The sequence below is a fragment of the Lolium rigidum genome, chromosome 3 (genome assembly GCF_022539505.1).
Source record: "Lolium rigidum isolate FL_2022 chromosome 3, APGP_CSIRO_Lrig_0.1, whole genome shotgun sequence".
NCBI lineage: Eukaryota > Viridiplantae > Streptophyta > Magnoliopsida > Poales > Poaceae > Lolium > Lolium rigidum.
Genome location: NC_061510.1, coordinates 20618567 through 20626602, shown reverse-complemented (window position 1 = coordinate 20626602; position 8036 = coordinate 20618567).

Sequence of the window (8036 nt, the reverse complement as noted above, 5' to 3'; positions counted from 1 at the left end):
CATTATAACTTGCAATAGTCTAGCTTGCATTGGTGTTAGCTTGCCTTGGTTGTTGAGGTGGTCAAAGTGCTCTTCTTCTTCTGGGTAGAATCCTTCCTCTTCCTGTTATTCTCCGGTACTAGCGTCTATATACGAATACGAGGATACAATCACCAAACAATACTTAAGTATCCTTAATTAGCCTTAATGGCTCACTCCAAATGATCTGGCATCATTACTTAACATTGCTACTTAAAATTAATCTAGGGTTTCTTACTTAGTGTTAGAGAATAACTTCTCTCCTTATATATGTAAATGATCGTTTCCATATAGTTTTTGAGAAATAATTTCCTCTCATTGAATCTTCTTAAGATTTAATTTCCTCAAACAATTATACATGAAATCATGTTGACATAAGTCAACCATTCATCATCATCATTTGAGGAATTGATTTAAATGAGGTAGAATACCTCATACCATTTAGTAATGCCTATTATGATTTAAAATCACCAAGCATTTCATTTGAGAGTATTTGACCAGGGGTCAATACTTTATATGAAAGTATTTGGGACAAGATTTAAATGAAGTGAAGCACTTCATATAATTTGCATAATAGTTTTGGACAATATCACTTAAACAAACTAGCCATATTGTCCATTAATTAAACTAGGGCATGATCATGCAAAGTCACCACACCATTTTCTTGCAGAAACAATTAGTGTAAGTCAAATGTGAGCTATTGGAGTTGGAATTAACTTAATATATATTTTGGTTGATTTTTAATAATTATTTGAAGATGGAAAAGTCCCTGCCTTCTTCTTTTTATCAGATTAATTCTTCAACAGATTTTGAAGTGGGACCAGTGGAGTTGGATAGATATTTTTGCAAGCTTTCCAACCATATAAAATTCATCAATTTTGGTTGGGTACATTTGAAACTATTCAATTTCTAAAACAGGATCAGTATTTAAATTTCTGCCAAATTATTTAACCAGAAATGGAGAAGTGGGCCGGTGGGAAAATAAATGGGCTGAAAGGTTTAAACGCCCAAAGGGCCAGCCCAGCTAACGATGCGGGCCTGCTGACAGCAGGACCCACCCGTCAGTGAGCCATACTCACCGAAACGGTACCGTTCAATGCGCGCCGTCGGATTAGAAGCAGATCGTGCGGAGGAGCACCGTCGTCGTCGTCGGGAGGAGAAGCTTGCTGGAGCAACGGAGGTAGGGGTCGGCGGCCAACCGGAGCTCCGGCGAGGGGTGGCGCTGGTGCTTGGCGATGTTGTCGATGAAGGGGAGTCGCCTGGTACCGACGGCGAGGCCTGAGGTGGAGTGAATCGACGCCGGCAATGTGCTACTGGTGCGGCAGATTCCGGCCAAATTCCGGCGGTGGAGTGGACAATGTGGAGCGGAGAGGTGTTGAGGAAGGTCAGGAGGGAGAGGGGAAGTTGAGGGCGTGCTCAGTTCGTCCAGGGGCCGCTTCCTTTTATAGGCGCTCGAGGTGCTGCGAGGGTTCCGTGGAGGTCGACAGCGGAGCGGCGCTTCCGGTGAGGGATAGGGGTAGGCGAGGTGGGCGCGAGGTAAGTGCGGTCGAGGCGGTGCTAGGTAGCTTGATGGCGAGGTGGGGGACGGTCTGGTACGCACGCGAGAGGGCGAGGTACTGGCGGCAAAGTCACGGAAATCCGGCGAGCTGGTCGTCGGCGACAAGGATTGCGCGAGCAGGGGAGCATTTCCGACGGGATCCTGGCACGGTGGTGAAGCTCAACGCGGGGCATGGGGGTCCAGGGGAGGCTTGCTTCATCGGCGTTGCACGTGGCCAGAGTTCGCCGTGGCGTGCGCGCTGTGCGACGCGAGCGGCATGCTCTGGAAGACTTGGGCGCGCGAATTCCGGTGAATGTCGTCGTCCTCCTCGACAAGCAACAGTACTAGGTGATGTAGGGAGTCAGGGTGGCACTCTTGGGCAGGGTGGCCATGGCTAGGGAGGAGAAGAAGAGGGGGGAGGTCGCCATGTGTGCCATGGCCGGCATGGCCATGCCATGCTAGCTTGGTTAGCTCCTCCTAGGGTTTCTGTGGGTTGGCTAGGGTGAGAGAGGTCAAGGGAACAATGTAGAGTAGTTTGGGGCAGATTAGGGTTAGATAGGACACTATTTGAAATAGTGTCAAATAGTTCCATATTGCAATTTGTAAATTTTGTCCAAATTTAAGTGAGTTCAAAATGGTTGCAAGACTTGAATTGTGTGTGTTTGGTTAAGTTATAAATGACCAGAGAAGATGAGGTGTGGTGGTGGAATTTTCCAATTCAAAGATTTGCAAGTGTGAGAATGTTCCACTTAATAAAAAGTGCCAACTTTGGATGAGCATAGCATTTGATCTAAAAATAATTTGGCATGGTGGTCTTTACAAAAAAGTGTTCACCTTGATGTGCTCTTGGATGAGGTGCAAAGAATTGGCAAAGTTTACTTTGAAAATTTTGAATTGCAAGGGCTCAAAGTAGTGATCAGACTATAAATGGCAGATTTGACCATTATCACATGTGAATTTCTAACTTTTATTCTTTTATTTTTCTTTGCTTTATTTTGACAAGAGTGAGGTTTATTTGGTGTTAGATTGAGTTGGGTGAAAGGTTCAAACCATTTTGAGGCAATGGAAGTGGCTAGGTCAAGATTTGATAATTTGGCTAAGTGCCACATATGCCTCTATGCATATGTTTGATTTTATTTTGTTTCTTACTTGAATTGGTTGGTAAGTAAGTGCTTTGTTGAGTGTGTTGATGTATTTCAATTCATCTACCCAAGGTAGACAAAGCAAAGCTCATCATTTTCAAAAAGTAGCCATAGGCTTGCATATGCCTTTTTCTTAAATAAGATCTTTTCCTTTTATTTTGTTTTCCAAAGATTGATGACAAGAGGGATGAGGTTTAGGGTTTAGTAAGTTTTGCAATGGTTCACCACCATTTAGCAAAGTAAGAAAGGTAGAGTTCAAAATTTACACATTAGGGCCACATGCCCACATATGTCTTTTTCTTCTATTTTGGTTTCTCCAAATAGATCCAAATGATTTTTGAGAAGGTTAGGGTTTTGGGTTTTTCTTATTTGATTTCTTTCTCTTTTATTTTATTTGGTTGGTGATCTTCACTTGATCACTTTAGTGTTTTAGGGTTTATCACATAAGCATGACACTCTATGTAGGAAAAGTTTTTGTTGGTTCTCATTTTTGGAAAAGGAAATTCATTTTCTCTTTGTTTTAAAATTTGGGGTGTTACATGGATGCACGAGAAGCATTCCCTCTCAGTACAAGGCTTAGGCTAGCAAGGTTATTTGAAGCAAACACAAGTATGAACCGGTACAGTAAAACTTACATAAAAACATATTGCAAGCATTATAATACTCTACACTGTCTTTCTTGTTGCTCAAACACTTTTACCAGAAAATATCTAAACCTTAGAGAGACCAATCATGCAAACCAATTTCAACAAGCTCTACGGTAGTTCTCCACTAATAGGTTTAAACTACATGATGCAAGAACTTAATCATGATCTAATTGAGAGCTCAAAACAATTGCCAAGTATCAAATTATCCAAGTCAATATGAGGCATTTTCTGTTTCCAACCAAATAGCAATAAATGCAACAGCTTCCAACTTTTGTCATTGAACATTAAAAGTAGAACGAAGAACAAGTGTTCATATGAAAAAGCGGAGCGTGTCTCTCTCCCAAACAAGGATTGCTAGGATCCGAATTTATTCAAACATAAACAAAACGAAAATAAACACACAGACGCTCCAAGTAAAGCACATAAGATGTGACCGAATAAAAATATAGTTTCAATAGAAGAAACCTCGATAAATTGTTGATGAAGAAGGGGATGCCTTGGGCATCCCCAAGCTTAGACGCTTGAGTCTTCTTGAAATATGCAGGGATGAACCACGGGGGCATCCCCAAGCTTAGACGTTTCACTCTTCTTGATCATATATCATCCTCCTCTCTTGACCCTTGAAAACTTTCTTCACACCAAACTTCTCATAAACTTCATTAGAGGGGTTAGTACTCAAAAAACTTGAATCCACCTTGGTCCTGTAGTGACACATTGCAAGAACTCAATAAAACATTAGCTACAGCTTGTAGGACAACGTTGCATAGAAAACAAAAATTTTCCTACCGCGAACACGCAATCCAAGCCAAGATGCAATCTAGAAGACGGTAGCAACGAGGGGGTATCGAGTCTCACCCTTGAAGAGATTCCAAAGCCTACAAGAGGAGGCTCTTGTTGCTGCGGTAGACGATCACTTGCCGCTTGCAAAAGCGCGTAGAAGATCTTGATCACGATCGGTTCCGGCGCCACGAACGGGCAGCACCTCCGTACTCGGTCACACGTTCGGTTGTTGATGAAGACGACGTCCACCTCCCCGTTCCAGCGGGCAGCGGAAGTAGTAGCTCCTCTTGAATCCGACGGCACGACGGCGTGGTGTCGGTGGCGGTGTAGAAGTCCGGCGGAGCTTCGCTAAGCTACGCGGGCAATATGAAGTGGAGGAGCAAAGCTAGGGTTTGGGAGGGGGTGGCCGGCCACTCAAGGGGCGGCCAAGCTATGGTCTTGGGGTGGCCGGCCCCCTCCCTTGGCCCCTCATTATATAGGTGGATCCCAAGTGTTGGTGTCCAAGTCTTCGAATAAGACCCGAAACCAAAACCTTCCATAGGAGGGGAAACCTAGCCCAACTAGGACTCCCACCCAAAGGTGGGATTCCCACCTCCCATGTGGGGGGTGGCCGGCCCCCTATGGTGGAGTCCACTTGGGACTCCACCCCCACTAGGGCTGGCCGGCCATGGAGGTGGAGTCCCTTGTGGACTCCACCTTCCTTGGTGGTTTCTTCCGGACTTTTCTAGAACCTTCTAGAACCTTCCATAGAACCTTCCGCGACATTTAATTTCACATAAAATGACATCCTATATATGAATCTTATTCTCCGGACCATTCAGGAACTCCTCGTGATGTCGGGATCTCATCCGGGACTCCGAACAAATATTCGAACTCCATTCCATAATTCAAGTACTACCATTTCAACATCCAACTTTAAGTGTGTCACCCTACGGTTCGAGAACTATGTGGACATGGTTGAGTACTCACTCCGACCAATAACCAATAGCGGGATCTGGAGATCCATAATGGCTCCCACATATTCAACGATGACTTTAGTGATCGAATGAACCATTCACATACATTACCAATTCCCTTTGTCTCGCGATATTTTACTTGTCCGAGGTTTGATCTTCGGTATCACTCTATACCTTGTTCAACCTCGTCTCCGACAAGTACTCTTTACTCGTACCGTGGTATGTGGTCTCTTATGAACTCATTCATATGCTTGCAAGACATTAGACGACATTCCACCGAGAGGGCCCGGAGTATATCTATCCGTCATCGGGATGGACAAATCCCACTTTGTTGATCCATATGCCTCAACTCATACTTTCCGGATACTTAATCCCACCTTTATAGCCACCCATTTACGCAGTGGTGTTTGGTGTAATCAAAGTACCTTTCCGGTATAAGTGATTTACATGATCTCATGGTCATAAGGACTAGGTAACTATGTATCGAAAGCTTATAGCAAATAACTTAATGACGAGATCTTATGCTACGCTTAATTGGGTGTGTCCATTACATCATTCACACAATGACATAACCTTGTTATTAATAACATCCAATGTTCATGATTATGAAACTAATCATCCATTAATCAACAAGCTAGTTTAAGAGGCATACTAGGGACTTCTTGTTTGTCTACATATCACACATGTACTAATGTTTCGGTTAATACAATTCTAGCATGATATATAAACATTTATCATAAACATAAAGATATAAATAATAACCACTTTATTATTGCCTCTAGGGCATATCTCCTTCAGTCTCCCACTTGCACTAGAGTCAATAATCTAGATTACATTGTAATATACCTAACACCCATGGTATTTTGGTGTTGGTCATGCTTTGCCCTAGGGAGAGCTTTAGTCAACGGATCTGCTACATTCGGATCGGTGTGTACTTTGCAAATCTTTACTTCTCCATCTTCGATGTACTCGCGAATCGAGTGGTAACGCAGCTTGATATGCTTCAGCCTCTTGTGTGACCTTGGCTCTTGTGCATTGGCGATGGCACCCATGTTATCACGATAAATGATTAATGGGTCCAATGCACTAGGAACCACACCGAGCTCTACAATGAACCTCTTCATCCATACCGCTTCGATGAAGCCTGCGAAGCCGCTATGTACTACGATTCCGTTGAAGACTTCGCCACCGTGCACCTGCTTCGAGCTTGCCCGGCTTACTTGCAGCACCATTCAATATAAACACGTACCCGGATTGTGACTTAGAGTCATCGGGATCGGTGTTCCAACTTGCATCGGTGTAACTTGTTACAACGAGCTCTTGGTCACCTCCATAACAAAGAAACATATCCTTAGTTCTTTTCAAGTACTTCAGGATATTCTTGACCGCTGTCCAGTGTTCCATTCCTGGATCACTTTGATATCTGCTAGTCAAACTAACAGCATGTGCTATATCCGGTCTTGTACATAGCATGGCATACATAATAGAGCCTACTGCCGAAGCATAGGGGATGTTACTCATCCTTTCTCTTTCTTCTGCCGTAGCCGGTCCTTGAGTTTTACTCAATACCTTGCCTGGTAACATAGGTAAGAACCCTTTCTTACTTTCGTCCATTCTAAACTTCTTTAGAATCTTGTCCAGATATGTACTCTGTGATAGCCCTATTAGGCGTCTTGATCTATCTCTATAAATCTTGATGCCTAATATATATGATGCTTCACCAAGGTCTTTCATTGAAAAACTATTATTCAAATATCCCTTAACATCTGCTTAATAGTTCTATATCATTCCCGATCAATAATATGTCATCTACATATAATATCGGGAATGCTACGGAGCTCCCACTCACTTTCTTGTAAATACGGGCCTCTCCATGACACTTGTATAAACCCGAAGTCTTTGATCACCTTATCAAAGCGTCGGTTCCAACTTCTTGATGCTTGCTTCGGTCCATAGATTGAACGCTGAAGTTTGCATACTTTGTCGGCATTTTTAGGATCGACAAAACCTTTGGGTTGTACCATATACAACTCTTCCTCAATGTCTCCATTAAGGAACGCCGTTTTGACATCCATCTGCCAAATCTCATAATCGAAAAATGCAGCTATTGCTAACAAAATCCTCACAGATTTTAGCTTCGCTACGGGTGAGAAAGTCTCATCGTAGTCAACTCCTTGAATTTGTCGGAAACCCTTTGCGACAAGTCGAGCTTTATAGACGATAATATTACCATCAGCATCTGTTTTTCTCTTGAAGATCCATTTATTCTCGACAGCCTTTCGGCTATCCGGTAAGTCTACCAAAGTCCATACTTTGTTATCATACATGGATCCCATTTCGGATTTCATGGCTTCTTGCCATTTGTTGGAATCTGGGCTCATCATCGCTTCTTCATACGTCGCGGGGTCCTCATCATTGTTGTCCACAATCATGACATTTAGACAAGGATCATACCAGTCAGGAGTGGCACGATCCCTTGTCGATCTGCGAGGTTCGATAGTTTCCTCGTTCGAAGTTTCATGATCATTATCATTAGCTTCCTCTGTTGCCGGTGTAGGCGGTACGGGTACAACTTCCGATGCTGCGCTACTCGATCAACGAGTATAGATTCATCAATCTCATCGAGTTCTACTTTTCTTCCAGATCACTTCTTTAGTGAGAAATTCTTTCTCAAGAAAGGTTCCGTTCTTAGCAACAAAGATTTTGCCTTCGGATCTGTGATAGAAAGTGTACCCTATAGTTTCCTTAGGGTATCCTATGAAGACGCATTTCTCCGCTTTGGGTTCTAGCTTGTCCGGTTGTAACTTCTTTACATAGGCTTCGCAACCCCAAACTTTCAGGAACGACGAGCTTAGGTTTCTTATTAAACCATAATTCATACGGTGTCGTTTCTACGGATTTTGATGGTGCTCTATTTAAAGTGAATGCGGTTGTCTCTAATGCATAACTCCAAAAT